The following is a 20,687-nucleotide window of genomic DNA, read 5'->3' on the forward strand; positions in this document are numbered from 1 at the left end:
CCAATGGGTTATGCTCTAAGATCAAGATTTGATGAATGGGACCTCAGAGAATTGCAAAGCTTCTGTAAGCCAAGGGACCCTGTCAATAGGACAAAACGGCAACCAACAGATTTAGAAAAGATCTTTACGAATTGTAGATCTGATAGAGGGATAATATCCAAAACATACAAAGAACTCAAGAAATTAGACTCCAGACAATAAAATAACCCTATTAAAAATGGAGTACAGAGCTCAACAAAGAATTTTTAAGTGAGGAATATTGAATGGCCGTGAAGCACCTAAAGAAACATTCATCATCTTTACTCATCAGGGAAATGCAAATCAAAACAATCCTGAGACTCCACTTCCCACCATACAGAATGACTGAGATTAAAAACTCAGTTGACAGCAGATGCTGGTGAGTATGTGGAGAAAGAGGAACACTCCTCCATTTTGGGTGGGATTGTAAGCTTGTACAACCACTCTAGAAATTAGTCTGGCTATTCCTCAGAAAATTGTACATAATATTACCTGTGGATGCAGTGATAATACTCTTGGGCATATACTCAAAAGATGCTCCAACATATAACAAGGACACATGCTCCTCTATGTTCATTGTAGCCTTATTTATAATAGCCAGAACTGGAAAGAACACAGATAGATTCTGTATCCATTCAATAGAAGAATGGATACAGAAAATGTGGTACATTTACACAATGGGTTATTACTCAGATATTAAAAACAATGAATTCATGAAATTTTTAGGCAAGTGTATGGAACTAGAAAATATCATCCTGAGTGAGGTAACCCAATCATAAAAGAACACATATGATATATACTCACTGGTAAGTGGATATTAGATCAAAATCTCACAATATCCATGACATAACTCACAGACCATATATAGCCTAAGAAAAATAAAGATCAGAGTGTGGGTGCTTCAGTCCTTCTTAGGAGTAACAAAATACTCACAGGAGCAAATATGAGACAATGTATGGGGCAGAAATTGGAGGAGAGACCATCCAGAGACTTCCCCACTTAGAGATCCCTTCCAGATTAAATCATCATAAACAAACACTGTTGTGAACGTCTGGAAGTGAATGATGACAGGTGCTTGATATACCTGTCTTCTGAGAGGCGCTGCCGGAGCCTGACATATACAGAGGCAGATGCTCACAGCTAACCTTCAAACTTTTCACAAGATTTCCAGTGGATGAGTTAGAGAGAAGACTGAAGAAATTGAAGGGGCTTGTGGCCACATGGGGAAAGCAACAATACCAACCAACCAGAGCTTCCTGGGTCTAGCCAGAGAGCACACATGGAGAGACCCATGTCTCTAGTTGTTTTTGTAGAGGAGGATATATTTCTCGGGCATCAGTGGAAGAGGAGGGCTGTGGTTCCTTGAAGGCTGGATGACTCAGTGAGGGGAAATTCAAGGAAGGGGAGGTGGGAGTCGGTGGGTGGGTGTGGCACACCCTCATAAAATAAAAGGAGGGTGGATTGGTTAAGGCGTTTCTGGAGGAGGGGAATGGTGAAAGTAGATAACATCTGAAATATAGATAAAGTACCTAAGGAAAAAACAAAGTAAAAGAAACTAACAAATAAACCAATAATGGAACTGGCTATGGCAGTGAAACATTTGAGACTCTTTAGCAACAATTTAACATTACCCATATTATGGGGATTCCTTATAATTATCTAGGACAAGAGAGTGTGGAACAGGCCCACAGAACTTTAAAACAGTATTATTATAAAATTAAAAAGGGGGAAATATACCCCTGTACTCCACAAATTTATTTAAGTCATGCTCTTTTTATTTTTTATTTCATTTTGTATTATTTTAATTTAATTTGGATGACAAGGAATTTTCTGCTGAGTGTCTATGGTGCTCTACAACTAGGCATACTTATGTATAAATGAAAAGGAAGGATCCAATCCACTTACTGGCATAAAGCATGATCCAGATCAGATATTAAGTATGGGGAAGAGGGCATGTCTGTGTTTTTTCTGCAGGATGCTGAAGGAGCATGGTGGCTGCCAGAGCAATGGGTGAGACATGCTGATGCCTGGATAAAGAATGATGCTGAGCAGTGAGCTTGTTGAGTGCCTTGACAATAGTGACTGGTAAACTATATTGGCCATAAGGTCCTGGCCCACCATTGCTTACCTATACCTCTGATTTGACAAGCTGCAATGCTTCAAGTTCTTAGACTTCCTAGAACAGAGAATCAAAAAAAGAAGTTACAATGCCTCTTAATATTGTTATTAAATGTGACCAGTAATTCATACTCAATCATGGACTGGTCTAGAAATCAATCTAATATTGGAAATAACAGTCTTCATTTGGAAGTCTGGTTCTAGACATTTTCAGAGACATATATCGAAATTAGCTGCAGATCTCTATGATGTTACGTTAGTAGATAAAGTTGCTAAATAAAGAGATAAAGTTGCAGATAAAGTAGCAGATAAAGAGATAAAGTTGCAGCAAGATCTGGATTTCAAAAAGGTGTCAGCACATGTGTTAATTTTATTGTCAAGTTAAAAATACTTTTCTTTATTCTACAGAATTTAATGAAAGCTGCATTGATTGTACACCTTCTAATTGTGTTTGTGTTTTGAAATCTGGAATGTCAGTTATGGAGGTCTATCATCCAGCTTTTGTTTTAGTGTCCTAAGTATCACAGAACCTTGGTATTCTAAAAATAGCTTGCAAGTACTGGAAGAAATGAGTCAAGTTTTAAGTAGAATCAAGTGGATAGTGGGCTTGATTATTGCTAGTATAACAGCTTTGATTACATTAATTGCAAGCACCATTGCGTCTGCAATTGCTGTGACACAAGAAGTTAATAGAGTTACTTATTTTAATCATTTAGCAAAAAAAAGTTACTAATGTGTTGAATATACCAGAAGATTTAGATAGGCATTTAGAAGAACAGACTGATGTTCTTTATCCTATTCAAATTACTGGAAGGAGGTTCAGAATTTAAAGGTAAGGAGCCATCTTGAGTGCCATGCCAAATACCATTGGATTTATATTAGTTCTACAATTTACAGTGGTGGTTATTATAATTAGGAAGAAGTTTAATGACATATGTAGTGTGTTTGGCATAATTCTAACACCTCTCTGGATGTGTTAATGATATGCAGGGAGCTTACGAGTTTCAAGAATACTGCTCTGCTGATTGTTGATGTGGTACTGCAGATAAAATTACCCATGGCCCAAGATCAGTATTTGTATTTTGGTCAAGCTTCAAAAATGGCATATATATATATATTCATCATACTAGTCCTTTTTGTCCTGGGAATACTTTTATTCCTGCCCTTTGTGTTAAAGCTTTTCTTCAACAACATCAACATGTTAGCATCCAAATACATGGCTTGAATCTGAAAATGGACCCCCAGACAGAGTTTTTAAATTAACAGGCTGCTAAGCCTAGGAAGGGTAAGTGCATTGCTTTTGATAATGCATATTCCATGATGGGTAATTAAGTCATTCTTGTTAGAATGATCTAAGACAGGCTCAGTCTTGTTAATGAAATAAAAAAGAGGTTGCTTCACAAGAATCTGACATGGGCCAATTACAAGGAAATGGACTGCTTGGCAGAAATATGACTTTGTCAAAGGAAAGGAAGTAGGTTTCAGGCAAGAATCTGACATTAGGCTAGATCAAAGAAGGAATCTCAGCCAGGAATCTAAATATTAGGCTAGAATAAACAAGTAATTTTAGACAGGAATCTAAATTTTAGGCTAGAATAAGGAAGTAGGCTTCAGACATGTAAATGACCTTGGTCTAGGACAGGGAAGTAGGCTCAGATACTTTGGTCATCCTGATATGCCCTTAGAAACAGTGATCATGGGAGTGTTCATGTAATTGGGTTCAATGCCTTGCTTTTTCTTTGACTATTTGTGTTTATTGTATTGCTTGTTCCTGCACAATTTGCATCTATAGTATTGCTACACCCTCATCCTAGAACTGACCTTAATACATGCATATAATCAAAGTGGTATAAAAAGCATAAAGGAGGGAGTGCCAGATAGGGAGTTCTAGGAAGGGGAAATGGGGGAAAGGGGATGACATTTGTATTGTAAATAAATAAAATATCCAAAAAAAAAGAAACAAGCAAGTAAAAAAAAAAACAAGAACAATTTCTTTCTTTTTTCTTTCTTTCTTTTTTTTTTTTAAGTTTTTCGAGACAGGGTTTCTCTGTATAACCCTGGCTGTCCTGGAACTCACTCCATAGACTAGGCTGGCCTCAAACTCAGAAATCCTCTTGCCTCTGCCTCCCAAGTGCTGGGATTAAAGGTGTGTACCACCACTGCCAGCAAGAACAATTTCAAAGGTGGTTGATGCACAATCATCATGAAAACCCAAGTTCAAAAACCTACAGACTACTGAAAAGCTATACATAACTGTCTGTGCTCTTACCTCCAGCACTGTCAGGGGCTAAAGGTAAATGTGATGAAACCTGATGATCTCTGAGTTCTATCTTCCGAGACCCATAAGGTGGGAGGAGAGAAGTGATTCCTCATGTATATTGTCTTTTGATATTTAGAGGTGTACCATGAAGTGGACTTCTCCACCCATATACATCATACACACATACATACATACATACATACATACATACATACATACAAACATGCATACATACAAATACACAAAATAAATACAAATAAATATTTTCTTAAAAAGATATTTGGAGGACCTATAGCCTTTGCAAAAGAGATACAATACTTAAGCACACTATTCCTTATAACTCATGCAGAGGTTTAATTAAATTCTGAGTAAAATATACTCTTTACTAAGTCTTTTCAGAGATGTCTTTGTGTGATAAAACTGGGAATTCTGTGTAAAAATTTTATCAGATCTTAATGTTATGCAGATATGCAAAAATTATACATTAATAAAATAAGGGATTTGGATGCTAGAGTTTTCTGGGTACACTTTAAGTCTGATCTTATCATGTTCTGCTTGTATCTCAAAGCTGACTGAATTCTTATATTATTTCCATGTTCTCTTAGTAAGTTTTTTTTTCAGTTGTGTTAAATTAAGAGACTCTACTTTGCATAATTTCAGGTTTATAGAAATTTGAACCATCTATGATACTTTGAAAACATATCTATTAGTAAGTTTTAAATTGTATGTTTAAGATTTTAATCCATTCTGTGGATACTTTTGGAACTAATGAGGTAGAACTAGTATTAACTAGGTTCATTCTTATTTCTTAACATTGAAGCTTATATTTCTTCATTATATTAGTCTTCTTTTTAAACATGTACATCATCTGCATCATGTGTATTATAGCCAATGGACTTAAATTAAAATTTAATGTAAGAGTTGCTCCAGAACAATGGTTCACCTTGAGAGGTAGAAGGAGGTTTCTTATTCAGTTCTTAGATGAAACATTCTTAACAGGATACATTAGTTCACTTGAATGAGGATGTTGTTCAATTCAATTACATGTCTATTAATATTCCTGCTACAGCTTGAATGTGTCAGTGAAAAGGAGAAAGAGCTAAAGAGCCAAATCTATAGTGCATTCTTCTAGTATATTTGAAAGCCTTTGAGTTTTTGTCACATATATTAAAACATTGTGGTTTGGCACAAATACATTAAGAGTATTTTTCTTGGAGAGCAGACTCTATATGTTATGCAATGACCTGATTGATTGCTGATTGTTTTTATTTTGCTCTCAATTCAGCTTTGTCTAAAATATTACAGCAAAGGTAAGTTGTTATTGATTACTTTGGCATATACTCATGACCTATGGCTTGCCCTTTAAAGTAAGTTTCTTGAACTATAATGTTAGAACACAGTCAGTAAGGACTGTGCAAGGACTTGCATGTTCTCATGCAAGATTGAGGACATGACTGTGGGTTCTATTGTTATATTCCTTTCTGGTTCTAGGCTACTTTTCTTCATAATTGTCATGTTTTCAGCTATTAAAACAACCTTGAATCAAGCGGTCAACTCTTGAATCCTTTTTTCAGGTGTATGTAATCTAAAGAATATCTACCTTAACTGATGGATTTTCATTTGCAAGTGTTCCAGCTGATTCATTTTCCATTTATCTGTTTTATGATGCAACCTATTCCTCATTGCAGCTGCTATAGTCTTCATATATTTAATAGCCAAATACTTTATTGCTTGTGGTGGTTAGCTTTACCAGACACAACCAAGAATCCTCTAGGAAGAAAATGTCTGAGAAAGACTGTCTAGATCAAGGTTGTCTGTGGATATGTCTATTGTATTCAGAAGATTGAGACCAGTGTAGCTGGAAAAATTACCTCATCAGTGATCCTTAACAATATAAGAAAGGACAAATCAATCTTACCATAATCATGAAATTAAGTGAGCATGATTGCATTCTTTATGTTCTTCTCTTATCTATAGACAAGACATGACTATCTCTTTAAAGTTTTTGCCTTCACTTCACCACAAAATTTGGAGTTTTAAGCTAAACTCCTCTCTCTCCAGAGTTACTTTGGTCAGTGTATTTATAAGACTAACAATAAGGAAACTAGAACAGACCTCCTGAAGATGCTATCATTATTGTACTTCCTCAGTGTATTAAATTTTTTGTTCTTTGGGTAGGGAGATCTGTCAAACAGAACTTTATTTTTATTTAAAAGTACATCTTTATGTGAACTTCACTTCTGATTGGAGTCTTATATTGCCTGGATTATGAAGTGTTTAATATAAAGCAATTTAAGGTTTGTTGACCGCTCAAACTGAAAGAGGTTCAATAAGAAATGATTAGAATTCATTTAATTTGGGGGTTTGGGATTTCAAGTGTAATAAGTTTCTTGTATTCTTCCAGTCCTCATAAAGAAAGGCTTGAATTTTGAATTCCTCACTGGTAATATTTTAAAGATTTATTTGCTTTTATTGATTGTGTAAGAGTGTTTGGTCTGCAGGAATGTATATGTACTATTTAGGTGCCTGCTGACCAGAGGTCAGAAAGGGACATTGTGTTGATCCCTAAAAGCTTTCCTAACAGGTTGTTTTAAGTCAACCATGACACTATGTACATGGCCCTATTCCTCTGTAAGAGTAGTAAATGCACTTGACCATGGAGTTGATTCTCTAGCATCATTACTGGTTATGTTTAATTAGACAAAATTTTCAAATGCTTATGAACTTACTTATGAGAGATTTATCATTGAGTTGAAATGTTTATCTACAAGAATAATTGGCTACCCTCTTGGTATTGTTCAGAAATTCCTGAGATCAGAATTCCCTGTGTGTAGGTAGCTCTTTTCAGTCTCCTGTGGTAGATCAGTATTATAGTACCTTTATAGTAGAATTACTTATGTCCAGGATGATCTGAAATACCCTGGGCCAGAGAAGCATTGGAAGATATGGTTATTTAACCTTTCAATTTTTCTTTGCTGGAAAGTCTGTTTCTCTGTGTATATTCCAAGTTTAGCATTGCTATCAGGTTGCCAAGTTTAGTGATTTCAGTGTTACACAAAGAGTAGAAAGAGCATCCATAGTTTTGTACTGTGCAGTCTGGTCATGTTGCTATATAATGAACAGACATTTCTTTATACAAGTCTGATAATAGGAAAGGATCATAGAAACATAGAAGAAATAATACTTGAGAGTTAAACAATCATGGATTAAAACTACAGTTCATATTTTGTAACCTAAAGAAAATATTTGCAGTTTTTAAATCTTAATTATAATATGGGATTTTTTTTTCAGAATGATGGTAACTCAATCTCTTGGTGCAACACCTAAAATCTTATTCTTGTAAACATTATTATACCTAAATCCTCCAGTGGCAAATTCTGGCAGATTTGCCTTAAGCTGGGAGACACTAGTAGCTACGTCTTGTCCTCACAATATCCCTGTCCTAAAGTACCCATCTCTCTTCTGCTTCCTCTCTTACCCTATCCAACCTGGAAGTCCTGCCTCCTCACCCAGTGATTGGCTCCTTTATTCATTAAGGGATGGTTCACAAGAAATCACCTCATTCCTCCTTCTCAGCCCCTTCCAGGAGAGCAGAATTACCATCAAAATATAAGCAACCCCAGGGCTATCCACAATACTTCCCCATTTCTATTCACTTAAAAGACTTATCTCAGATATAAACTGAGCACAACTATTACTATTTTGTAATTTTTAAAGCAGAAGATAGACCTAACACCCAGTACATCATTTTGTCAATAAAATAGAATACTATCATCTATCCTAACTTAAAAGACATTTAATTCTACACTTGACTTATGTCCTGGCTTTAGATTGTATGCCATCTGAATACCATCCTCTCAAATCTGTTCTCTCAACGTAAATAGCCTGGGATGGCTACGAGACTATAAGTAGTCTTTCAATACCATCAGAAATCTAAGAATGGCCAACAGTGTCTGAAGATATAGGAAACCTAACACAGCTTCCAGAACTGAAACAAATTGTAGAGACTGCTGTCTACCTATACAGTTCCAGTAAGTCAGGAAGTTGGAGCATCAGTCTTCAGTCTTCTGGCCGAGGATTGTCAGACAAATATTTGGGAAACAATATTTATTAAGGACTAGCCTATTCTGTCTTGGCAGATCTAAGCTGTCCTAACTTGTAACTTGTGTCTTTTCAAGAACAATAAGGTCTGTAGGAAAGATATGTAATTTCTGCCTAGTGGCCACCTAGCCACAATGTACAATCAATCTCTCCTGGAGGTAAGATGCTCAGTTGCTTAATTGAATCCATAAATGGAAAGCTGTTAAGAGCAGATATGTCTCAACAATAAGTGAATAAATAACATTAAATGTCACATTCAGTGGATTTCTGACATTTTTTTGAAAGCCAACTATCTATGTAAGGTAATCCGGACTAATGTCCATTAATTAACCTTAGTTATGTTTAATTAAAATATCTTGAAACACCCTAATTATAAACTCAGATCCATGAATTTGTTATCTGTTCCTTAACTAACAGGGCTGAAGATCTCAGATCATTTTACAATAAGTTATAGAAAGACTGGGTCCAAGCCTTGCACTTTCAAAATTTTTGTATCAATAGAAGAAACTTATACCAATGAGACCTTGATTCTGTATCACAATAAGCTTTGTACTAAAATAAGAAATTATGACAACTTAGTAACTATTACAAAGATTTCTACCAAATGAAATTATGGGTATACAACCGATTCTAGGTATTTCCTCCCTGTTTCAAGTATGATCATTTCTACATTCCCTAGAAAGACAACTTTAGAGTAACCATCTCAAGCCCCAAAGCCCAGGGAACTGGGGAAATGACTCTTCATACTTTATTCAAGATGAATATGGGTGTTGAGATATTTTTGAAGGGGATGAGGGTAGAGAAAATGGAGGTGTTGGTTGGCCTTAAAAAGGCCATAGCAATGATTGTATTAGTCTCTGATGTCTGTGTCCTGACTGGATCCAGCTGAAAATCCAAGACATTAGGAGTTTAAGCAGGTCAGTTCACCATGTGTGATGAAGAGACTTGCCAAGGCTGTATGTTCTGTAATATACAAATCTCAAAGCCATATTTTAGTGTCATCAAGATAACTTTTTTTGTGTGATTCTCTGGAATCTAGTTCTCTGGGGGTCTCCCTCTATTAAATCTGATTCATATTACTCTGGAGGGTGTATAGACACTAATCACCTTTTCTAAAAATGCAAAAACAAAAACTTTCTTCCAAATCCAGATTTCTTACCACAAAAAAGTAAAATTTCCTTGATGTATTAACTTTGGTTTTTCTCTTGCTACCCCACCCATCACATCTCAAGTTTTTCCCTCTTTTGCCCAAACCATTAAACTTTTGTGTTTAGAAATTAGGCCTTGTTCTTCTTCCCAGGCCCATGCTTCTTGAAATAAGACTCATAAATATGGTACCTGAGCACACCTCTCTGTCTCATCACATCTCCCTGAGTGAACCTTCCATCCCTGACTGCTATAATAGAACCCTTTCTGCCTCCCAGATGTCCTACCTCCAAATTTCTCCATAAGTTCCAGACTATTAGATTTATTATGGACCGGTGCCACATTCATACAGAGAAATGATATTCTTGACCTGAAACATCCAGCAGAACTGAATGGCAAACACATGAACACTGAAACATTACTACCTTTGATCTACCTTCCAGGACTAGAGGAGACTTGTAGGATTCCAAGAACATCCTGCTTCCCCATGGAAAGCTTGAGAGTCCTGAAAATTCACCATCTTGGAAATCTGTCCTCCCATCTATCCTAGTTAGACATGTCTAATACCCCAGATGTGTATCACTGGTACACAACCTGCAGAGTAGGGTCTGCCTAGGATGTGGTCTGAATAATGGGGTCTACTTGAGGTACAAAGAATAGAGTAAGGTACCCTGATCTCCATTATATGGCCCATGGCTTACTTCATCTTTTCACAAAGACTTGTTGTGAACATGATTATTTAGCCAATACCAGAAAAAAACTAGATGCCAATAAGAAAGCATAAGAACACATTCAACAAGTCTCAGAGCAATGTAGTACCACCAGAACCCAGCTATCTTGCTACAACAAACACTGGGTTTCCTAATGAAACTAAAACACAAAAAAAGGATCTTAAATCTGATCTTATAAAGGTGAAAGAGGCCTTAAAATAGGACAGGAAAAATCTTCTAGGGAAATATAGGAAATCCATTCAAACTGGCAGAAGCATTAAAAGAATATGAAATATTACTATAGCTTAAATCACATATCAAATTCCATACATTAATAGTGGCAGACCTCTACACTCTACTCTCGTAATTGGACAGATCATTGAGACAGAAACTAAAGACATAACTAACAAAACTAATAGAGATTTTGATTCTAAAATTCTTAACACATATCTGTAGAATATTTCACACAATCACAAAAGAATATACCTTCTTCTAGGATCTTCAAAAACCTTCTCCAAAACTGGCTTTATAACTGGACATAAAGTAAGTCTCAAGGACTACAAGAAGTTTGAAGTAACTGTGCTCATTTTATCAGAATACCATGGATTCAAACTGGACTTCAACAACAAGTGGGAGAGGATGTATCTAATCTGGAAGAGACTTTATGCCTCAGGGTAGGATGATACTTGGAAGACCGAGGAGCTAAATTTCATATCAATCATCTCAAATATTATATATTTTCATTTGTATCTATATTACATTTTTAATCCATAAGAGCTTCAAAGTAAGTCAATTACAATTTAAGCATTTTGATAATTTCCAGGTACTACTCTGTGAATTGTGCATGTTTAGATATTTTGATCTAACAGTATTGTTTATATATTAAGCATTTTAAGTTTATTAATATGTTTTCTGACTTAAGCATATAGTACATTATTATGAATATACAAGCATGTGTGAATAGAATATCTATATTATTTTTGGATGGTGTATTTTATAAATGACAATTGGGTCATATTAATAATGTACATAAGCTTTTTTAGATACTTAATAATTCTCAGTATCATTTTAATTCCATTACTCAAACATGATTATTAAAATTTCCTATTAATTTTTAGTTTGTCATTAACTCATATTGGTTGTATCACTATCTGCTTGAAATATTTTGAAACTCTTGTTAAAAAATGCATTGACTATTTCTATGTCTTCTGAGAAAATACATTGTTTTATCCATGATGGCTGGCTTTATTTGTCAACTTGATACAATCTAGAACTTCCTGAGAAGAAAGTATTACTGGGAAATTGTTTGGATTGAGTTCCCCTAAAAGTATGACTGTAAGCAATATTCTTAATGTAGTTCATTGAAATAGGAAGGCCCATTGAATGCCTGAATGCTGGAAGCATCATTTTATTTTCTAGACTGTGGATTTAATGAATAGAAGGTGAGCTATCTACAAAGCAAACATGCATTACTTCACAATCCTTTACTTTTAACTATGGATGTCATGACTAGAGGGTTTCCTGCCATGGATAGCCATAATCTAAATTGAAAACTAAAATAAATCTGTTCTTTTCTAACTCATTTGTGTCAAAGTATTTTAATGCAGCATAGGAAACAAAATTAGCATTATCGTCAATTAAGTCGTCTGTTTATTCTTTACAACAGCTATTAATTTGAAATCTATTGTCTAATATTAGCATATTCATAAAAACTTTCTTTAAATATACTTTTTGATTGCATTTATTTAGCTATTTTCAAATATATCTCATACTTAAAAATTCAACATTTTTGAGTTGTCACACAGATTTATTTTTTTCAGTTATAATTTGAATCATTATTTAATTCCAGGTATTAAATTCTGTTCCACACAATAGTTAGTACATTTTCATAATAATTTGTTATTTCTTCCTAGTAAATCAATTCTAGTTTATTTGACCTCTGGCACCTACATATGGTGTTTTCTTTGTTTGTTTGTTTTTGTTTTGTTTTAGCTTTTTTTGTTGACTATTTTCTTTATTTACATTTGAAATATTATCCCCTTTCCTGCTACTCCCTTCTTCAGAAAACTTATATCCCAAATGTCTTAACCCTGCTTCTATAAGGGTGTTGCCCCAGCCATCCACTTACTCCAACCTCTCCACCCTGGCATTCCCCTACACTGGGGCATCCAGTCTTCACAGGCCCAAAGGCCTCTCCTCACATTGATGCCCAAAAGACCATCCTCTGTTACATATGCAACTGGAGCCAGGGGCCCTTCATATATACACTTTGGTTAGTGATGTAGTCCCTGTCAGGTCTGGGGGTGGTGTGTATGATTGGTTGATATTTTGGTTTTAATATGAGTTTGAAAACACGTTCAGTTTCCAGGGCAGCCAGGGCTGCACAGAGAAACCCTGTCTCCAAAAACAAACAAACAAACAAAAAAAAAAAAAAGAAAAGAAAGAAAATTCATTCAGCTTCTTCAGTTCTTTCTCTAAACATTGGGGAACCCATGGTCAATCCAATGGTTGGCTGCAACCATGTTTCTGTATTTGTCAGCTTCTGACAGAGCCTCTCAGGAGACAGCTATAACAGGCTCCTGTCAGCAAGCACTTCTTTGACATCCACAATCGTGTCCGGGTTTAGTAACTGTATATGAGATGGATCCCCAGGTGGGACAGTATCTAGATGACCTTTTCTATAGTCTCTGGTCCACACATTGCCTCTGTGTCTCCACCCTTGAGTATTTTGTTCCTCCTTCTATAAGGACTGAAGCATCTACACTTTGGTCTTCCTTCTTCTTGAGCTACATGTGGTCTGTGAATTGTATCTTAACTATTCTGAGCATTACTAATATCAACTCATCAGTGAGTGCATGCCATGTTCTTTTGTTACAGAGTTACCTCACTCAGGATGATATTTTCTAGTTCCATTCATTTGCCTAAAAATTTCATGAAGTCATTGTTTTTAGTAGCTGAATAATACTCCATTGTGTAAATATGCCACATTTTCTGTATGCATTTCTCTGTTGAAGAACACCTGGTTTCTTTCCAGCTTCCAGCTACTACAAATAAAGCTGGAATAAACATAGTGGAGCATATGTCCTTGCTATATGTTGGGGAATCTTTTAGGTATATGCTGAAGAATGGTATAGCTGGATCCTCAGGTAGTAATATGTCCAATATTCTAAGGAACCACCATACTGATTTCCAAAGTTGTTGTACCAACTTGCAATTCCACCAACAATGGAGGAGTGTTCCTCTTTTACTTAACATCCTAGCCAGCATATGCTATTACCTGAGTTTTTTATCTTAGCCATTCCGACTGGTGTGAAATGGAATCTCAGGGTTGTTTTAATTTGAATGTTCCTGATGACTAAGGATGTTAAACATTTCTTTATTTGATTCTAGGCCATTCAATATTCCTCACTTAAAAATTCTTTGTTTAGCTCTGTACCTCATTTTTAATAGGGTTATTTGGTTTTCTGGAACATAACATTTTGAGTTCTTTGTATATATTGGATATTAGCCCTCTACTGGATATAGGATTGTTAAAGATCTTTTTCCAGTCTGTTGGTTTCTGTTTTGTCCTATAGACAGTGTCTTTTGCCTTACAGAAGCTTTGCAATTTTATGATATCCCATTTGTCTATTGTTTGCCTTAGAGTATTGTTGAGTCTTTGTGTGGTTTAGGTATGAGTGTAATTGTGGCTTCATAGAACAAATATGGTAGTGTTTCTTCTGTTTCTATTTTTCAGAATATTTTGAAGAGTATTGGTATGAGGTCTTCTTTGAAGGTCTGATAGAATTCCTCACTAAAACCATCTTGTCCTGGGCTTTTTTGATTGGGAGACTTTTAGTTATTGGCGCTACTTCTTTAGGGATTATGGAACTATTTAGATGTTTTATCTGATCCTGATTTAACTTGGTTCCTGCAATCTGTCTAGAAAATTATCCATTTCATCCAGCATATCCATTTTTGTTGAGTACAGTCTTTTGTATTAGAATCTTAAGATTTTTTCAATTTCTTCACTTTCTGTCATGTTTCGCTTTTCATGTCTGATTTTCTTATTTTGGATACTGTCTCTGTGCTCTCTGGTTAGAGCTTGCAGGTGTCCTGTCAAATTGCTATTATATGCTCTTAACAGTTTCCTTTTGGAGGCACTCAGAGCTATGAGTTTTCTTCTTAGCACTGCTTTCTTCTGTCCCATAAGTTTTGGTATGTTGTATCTTCAATTTTATTAAATTCTAAAAAGTCTTTTATTTCTTCCATGACCAATTTACCGTTTAGTAGAGCATTGATCAGCTTCCATGTATGTGTGGGCTTTCTGTTGTTTTTGTTGTAATTGAAGACCAGCATTGATCTGATAGAATACATGGGATTATTTCAATCTTCTTTATCTATTAGGGCCTTTTTCTGACCAATTACATTGTCTGTTTTGGAGAAGGTTCCATGATATGCTGAGAAGATGGTATATTCTTTTCTTTTATCATGAAATATTCTATAGAAATCTGTTAAATCCATTTGGTTCATAACTTCTGTTTCTTTCTTTGCATCTCTGTTTAGTTTCTGTTTCCATGAACATTCCATTGTTTAGAGTTCTATCTTGAATTCTTCCACTATTATTATGTGAGTTACAATGAGTGCTTTGAGCTTTAGTAAAGTTTTCTTTATGAATGTGGGTGCACTTGTATTTGGAACAGAGTTATTCAGAATTTAAAGTTGATCTTGGTAATTTTTTTCTTTGATGAATATGAAGTTTCCTTCCTTATCTTTTTGATAACTTTTGGTTTAAAGTCAATTTTATTCGATTTTAGAATGGCTACTCCAGTTTGTTTCTTGGTACCATTTGCTTGGAAAATTTTTACCAACCTTTTATTCTTAGGTAGTGTTTGTCTTTGCCACTGATGTGCATTTCCTATATGCAGCAAAATGCTAGGTTGTTTAGGTTTCCAGTATGTTAGTCTATGTCTTTTGACTGTGGAATTGGGTCCATTGATGATAAAAGATATTAAGGAATAGTGATTCTTGCTTTATGTTATTTTTTTGTAAGAGATGGAATTATGTTTGTGTGCCTATCTTCTTTTGGGTTTGTTCGAAGATTACTTTCTTGATTTTTCTAGGGTGCTCTTTCTCTTCTTGTGTTGGAGTTTTCCCTCTGTTATCCTTTGTTGGGCTGAATTTGTGGAAAGATATTTTGTAAATATGTTTTTGTCATGGAATATCTTAGTTTTTCTATCTATGGTAATTTAGATTTTTGCTGGCTATAGTAGCTTGGGATGGCATATTTGTTTTTCTTAGCCAAGGGTCTTCTGGCTTTTATAGTTCTGTTGAAAAGTATGGTGTAATTCTGATAGGTCTGCCTTTATAAGTTACTTGACTTTGTTGTTATTGCTTTGAATATTCTTTCTTTATTTTGTGCATTTGGTGTATTGATTATTATGTGATGAGAGGGATTTCTTTTCTTCTTTGGTGACTGCACATGGGATGGACACCTAGGTGGAACAGTCTCCAGACAGCCCCTCCTTCAGTTTCTGTCCACATTTTGTCTTCAAATTTGCTCAGTTTGGGAGATTTTTAATGACTGTTTCTATTTCCTTATGTGTTAAGGGATTATTTACATAGTTTACCTAACCTTGGTGGCTGAAAGACAAGCCCAGATATCGGAGGTCAGGGCACCATGCACAGTTCATCTCTGTCCTCAGCTATACGTTTTAAACAGGTTATCACATGATGTTTGTTTAAGAATCAATCCTTATGCCTGGTGTTTCTATAAATGTATTGCTTGAAACTATCAACAGAAGAAAGCTGTGATTTGTTAGTACTCATTGTCAACCTTAAAGGCTCCAGAATCACATTGGAAACAAACTTCTGAGTGTATCTATTAGGGAGTTTGAAAATAAGGTTTAGTGAGACAGAAAACCCTTCCATAACTGTGGTTGCCACCATTCCATGAGATGTGGTGCAGGTGGTAAAGTGCTTGCTATGCAAGTACGAGTACCCAAACTTGATCCACAGCACAAGCGTAACACTGGGGAGACAAAGATGAGAAGATCCTGCTAGCCTTGCCAGATTGATGAGTTTAGGTCAGTGAGAGAATCTGTCTCAAAAAATCTAAATAGATAGAAATTAAGAGACATAATTGAATAGCAGGGAGATCATAACTCAAGCAGTGTACCATATCTTCTGAAGAACTGCAGGTAGATCATAATTCAAGGCAGTGTACCATATAGACCATGACATGTTTCAAGGCACAGGCCAAGAAGATTTTGTACTTTTCCACCACCTGGACCCTCTTACCCCCTCCCCTTGTAAAACATGCTATAAAAAAGCATTTCATGTTCAAAAAAAGAAATAAAAAAAAAAGGAAAAAAAAAGAGACATAATTGACATTGAAGTCTAGCCCTCCCCAACCCAACAAGCTTATAAACATTTTAATGAGAAATTATAACCTTAAAATATGTAAATTTGACAGTGTTGAAATGTGTTCATTATACCCATTCTAGTTCATCTTTTCAACCTCTTTATTTGATGCAACTCAGTTAAAAAAAGTCTCTATTCCAAAATTTATTGTATTATGTATATATGCAACATGAGTAATGTTAATACTTCAGGGAGCTTTTCCCCTGAGGCTGTTAATTTGATTTTGAGATGAATGAGGTAGATGAACATCTTTCATTATCAAAATTCCCTAGGAGGGTACTTTGATTTGCCTACTAAATTGTGCATGACTTGTTGATTTTCACTTTATGATGCCACTGAAGGATGTATTGTCACAACTGAGAATGGAGAAAACATAAACTCCAAAGTGTCTGGCTTTAAATTCCTCTTGCCTACATGTTCAGCAGTAGGGGGAGTTGATATCTCACCCTATACAAATTGCTAAAGTTGTTTTTCCAAACCTGGTGTTTGAGAGTACACTCAGACCAACTGGCTATATTAGTAAACAGAATAGTGGTTATTTATACCAAACTAAACCATCTTTGTGTCATACTATAATTGTTCACTCTTATTTTTCATAAATCATATTACATTAAGAATTTGCTTTTTCAATTTTTATTAACATATTAAATATACAAAACAATGTTTATTCACAAGATTTACATGTATTTGTTTTATTGTGAGGGGCATATATATGAAGGTGAGATGAAAACTTTTGATAGTTGGGATTCTTCTTTCATACTCCAGATTAAAGAATTGAACTAGGATGTTAGAGATAAGAACATTTACTCACTAAGACATATCACTAACTCTGACAATGAGTTTAAATATGTTGTTTTCATGCATGTCAGTAATATCATAGCATAGTAATTCCAATTACCATCTATTGATCTCTTTCCACTCTCACTGACATGATGTTTTTCTGCTTTGTTGGGGTTTTTTTGGTTTTTGTTTGTTTGTTTGTTTGTTTTGTTTTGTTTTGCAGTAAGTCCCTCTCCTGTATCCAATATTTTGGTTAAGAGTTTAATTAGGATTGACTACAGGAGCATATTTAATTTAGAGTGTGTAATTTAGGAACAATTACACTACTGAAGGAAAAGTCTCCCCTTCACAGAGTACATGAACTACCTACAGATGCTCAAGGACTGTGTAGACTTGAGATGAACACTCCATGAGGGAAGATGATGGACTCAATCTTGATAAATCTGTGACATGGTACTTGAGAGTTCAGGAGTAGAAGCTATCACTGTTAGACCAGACATATAAGAAAATGAGTTTGGTAAGTCTCAGAAAAAGTGCAAGTGTTGAAAAGACCAGAGTGAAATGTGACTTATCACAACAAGGCATAACTTCCCCCAAATAAGTCAGAATAACCACCTGGAACCTGTGTTTTCTTTCACCATCATTCATAAGCATATTATGCTCTCAAATTTAAGAATGATTTTGCTGATTTTATCTCCCTGTATAAATTTTCCAGCTTTGTTTTGGCAGAGTGGGCCTAGAACTCATGTTTGGAAGGGATTATGCATTCTTCTTATTTACTCTGAAGGAATGTCAACTTGCAGCCTTTATTCATACACCTCTTGACTTTAACATTTTTCCAAGGTAAAGTAGAAGTCAGTCTGCCATTACTGTTGTTTCATCCCAAGCGAGTTCCTCATTTGAAATTTGGTTGATGGATAGTTGTCTACAAGCCAAAATCTAGGTTATAGGTTGATAACACTTAGCACTTTTCCCATGTTTTTGAAAGCATATTCAAGTAAAAGCCACCTGCATGTCAGGCTCAGGCATTAGGAGACAAGACATCTCAGATCAGTAGTTCCTAGTGTGGAACTCCAACTTGCAGTCATGTCCTATGTTGGTCTTACTAGAATTTCAAATGCCTGGTACAGAGGTTTATGTTTTAACAAGTCTACAGATGATTGTAGTTCACAATAAGCAGTAAAATTTGAATTCTAGAAATATCATGTTTTATTTATTGTATAAACTGAGTCAGGAAGACTTCATTTAAACTCTATTCTCTACTCTTGAATCAATTAAGAAAGCTATGGCATGTCTAGAAAACATAGACTTGTTTAAGTTAGAGTAGAGGGACTGAGGAGCTAGAACATCCTTAAATCACAACTATCGGGAACTCAGTTTGATACAAAGAATACACATAAAAGCCTGATATAGTGATATGAACTTTTAGTTATACAGATAGTAAGATCTGAATTGGTGACAGGTGGATCCTGAGAAGCTTGCTGACCAGTTAGTCACAAAGCTTTGGGCCAATAAGAGACCCTATTTCAAACTGAATGTAGAAGATACCTGAGGAATCTCACCCCAGGTTATCCTCTGACCTCCTCATGTATATGCAGACACATATACACTAATATCACATGAATATATCCCCAAAAATTCACACACATGCATACACATATGTACATGAATAACATTCTATAGATTTTGATATGAGTTTAATTTCACTCAATTATTGGTTTATTTCCCCATTTCTCAGGATTAAGTCTTCAAAATCAGTGCTACAGTATGTAGCTACATATAAATATTTTCACAGACATATAACCAAAGAGAAAAATTAACATGGAATTATTTGTAGACATTTCAACAGAGATAGAAGCAAAAGGTGATGAGAATGTGTAATTACAAGCAGATATGCAAGTACAAATAGAAAGAAGTGATCTTGAATGGAATTTAATACCTCACATCCATACAAAAATATAAAATACAAAGATGGGGATAATTAACTGAGATACATAGAGAGCATCAATCAAACTTCAGTAAGTGTTAACCAGGTTGTATTTAAGAAAGGGGAGGAATCATCACCTTCAGCAGTACACTGGGAATAAATGTATGCCTCAGAAGAGCCTAGACATTGTCACCAATAACTACTTCACATAAGCCAAATTCTTTTCTGTTTACAGGGAATCCCTCTCTGGATTTATCTCCTCCCCTTTCCAATGCAGAGATTCTTGCTATCAATTTTAGAGGAGAACAAATATTCTCTGACATTTATACCTTTATTCTCTATTCTCATCAGGTAAACAAAGGAAAAGAGTCTTTTCCAGATTAAATTCACATTTATCCACTGATAAATTTAGTTTGCTTTGGAAGGAAGTATCTCTGGCGAGGGGGTGATATTTCAGTCATTATATAGTCTTTTCTGCTTGACTTTGTTCTTCAGTAAATATGCAAAAGATATAAAAGAAAGTCAGGAGCATTAGAGATATCCTCAGTAGCATTCACTTTTTCATAATATTAACTTTAAGGCTAAGAAGTCTAAAGAATACATTATTAAGATATCATATGCTATTATTGAAAGGCCTCTAATCTATTTGGTTCTCAGCAAACTTAGGAATATATTTCATTAGTTAATAATTACATTATTTCATTGGTTTATTTTTCCCAGAAGAAAAATAGAAACTGTTAGAAATAAGGTTTTAGATAAAATGTTTCATTAGTATACTGGCTCAATTGATCCTTCGTTAGTATAGCACATATTAGTAACTACATGATTGTTAGGCAATGTATTAGAATCTGGGTGACCAAATATAAAGAGGCATTCTTTTTACTTTTGTAGAATCCAAATTATAAGACATTCTGTGTGAAGGCAATTATATAATAGAATTTGTTAAGTTGGTAGAAATGATGAGACACAGTGGGGAAAACCAATTTTTAAAGCCTTAGAATACACCAGGGAAGAATCAATGGAAAAGATTAGTGCCTAGCTGATGAAGACTTTAACCTGGGGAATATCTTAACCAAGCAGATAAGAATGATTCTGGTATAAGATGGAGTGGTTGCCAAGCCAGACAGACATGAGTCCACTCAGCCAGGCAGGTTTAGTTTGTCTTAATTTATGAATAGATTTGTCAATATTTATGTATATATGTGATAGCCAGAAAGAGGTGGGC

The sequence above is a fragment of the Grammomys surdaster genome, unplaced genomic scaffold (assembly GCF_004785775.1).
Source record: "Grammomys surdaster isolate TR1022 unplaced genomic scaffold, NIH_TR_1.0 1087, whole genome shotgun sequence".
NCBI lineage: Eukaryota > Metazoa > Chordata > Mammalia > Rodentia > Muridae > Grammomys > Grammomys surdaster.